At 33.8% G+C, this 1513-nt stretch overlaps 1 non-coding gene across 1 annotated transcript; it reads right to left on the bottom strand.

Moving 5' to 3' along the window:
* Positions 1-314: 314 nt before the first annotated feature.
* LOC148779579 (U6atac minor spliceosomal RNA) lies at positions 315-453 on the bottom strand. The gene has a single exon (XR_016046644.1). It is a non-coding gene; the product is annotated as a U6atac minor spliceosomal RNA (small nuclear RNA).
* Positions 454-1513: the final 1060 nt, after the last annotated feature.

The raw sequence follows: 1513 nt of genomic DNA, 5'->3' as shown, positions 1-1513 counted from the left end.
GCAAAAAAAACAAGTAGTTTAGCCCAGTAGTTTCAACGACTTTATAATATTTTACTTCAGGTAACGTAAGCATCTCGCTTCGACCAAAAGACCAAAGCAAAAAAACAAACAAACAAACAATAAAAAGGTTTTTGTCTGGGAAATAAACCCTATTCAAATTCAAGATCAACCTTTTTATATGAGAGTGACACATTCTTAAACCACATTCTGAAATACGTAACATTTTACTAAAATACTTTACATTTTACTGAGCTTTCGACAATCAATAAGCCCATCACAAGCATTTTCAAATACCTTCAGCACATTTTTAACCAAAAGAAACATAGTTGGTAATATACACCTCAATAGAAGTGGGAAACCTTAACTGCATCTGTATCCAGTAACGTATGAGCCAAAAGACTGTTCCAGTCCCAATCAGGGGAGATGCCAACGGCCTCTCCTTTCAGCAATCGCAAAGTTAAAATCTAGGATCATATGACGTGCAATTTTCTCAGAACAAAATGCCCATTTATATAGTTTATGGCTTCATACGCATGGATTCATCCTCAAACCTTCTCAAGGAACGACACCAAGAAAAACCAAGTGCTTTTAATTTGTTCTAAGAAAACAAAGTAGTCTCACTTTTACTCGATTACATTTTAAAGTCCAAATTTTCCATCTTATATTTTTTAAGAAAAACTGAAAAAATAATCCAAATTGTCATAAATCATATAGTAAAATGCTGAGTAAAGCAAAATAAAACATAAATAATAACAGTTGAGAATATTTAGAACTAAAGATGTCATGAAGTGAAGTGCATATTCTATTGCAAGCACGCCATATGATTCTCTAAAGCAGTTCATTCTCAAGAGAATAAGATCCAATAGTCTTCAGTTTCGTTGTCTTATTTGAAGAAACATCAAAGTCCGGAAGTAACTCCAATCTCAACACAAAGATTTCTTAGCTATCACCTAGAGAAAAAGCATCCCTTCTCCCACTCCCACAAATCCTTCCATGGCATTTAGATTGTCTAAACATCTAACATATAATTGATAGAGAAACTAAACAAAAGAATGCGATGAGAAATATTTGCAGGCAGTCGATTTGCATCTGGTGTTCTTCAAACGTAGGCGTAAATAATTAGGAACAAGTTATTATGAATTGAGTTGCACCATACACATACTATAGTTGACAATCCCCAAACAACAAATGTGAAGGCTTTATGAGTTGTTATGGGTGCTAAAAACCACTAACGTTTGGTTAAAGGGCACTATTTATAAATTCCTCAAACATTAGGTAAGGGTAGGTTTGAAACTTTCACAGAAATATGGCATTTTGAGAGCAGATATAATGGAATTTTATCAATAAATATACCAATATTTTAGTGAAATATCAATTATGTCCTTATCAAGATGACAAAATACCCATCATCGCATCAAGCATACTTCTGATGGTTACTCAACTCAGCAAACTTGGTCCAGTGGGTTATGGGGGTTTCTTTCCAACATATTATTTCCTCCTATTTGGGATTCAT

This window comes from Amborella trichopoda, chromosome 12, assembly GCF_054954075.1.
Source record: "Amborella trichopoda isolate Santa Cruz 75 chromosome 12, AtrichopodaSantaCruz75HAP2 v2.0, whole genome shotgun sequence".
NCBI lineage: Eukaryota > Viridiplantae > Streptophyta > Magnoliopsida > Amborellales > Amborellaceae > Amborella > Amborella trichopoda.
This window is presented reverse-complemented; position numbering and strand designations above follow the sequence as displayed.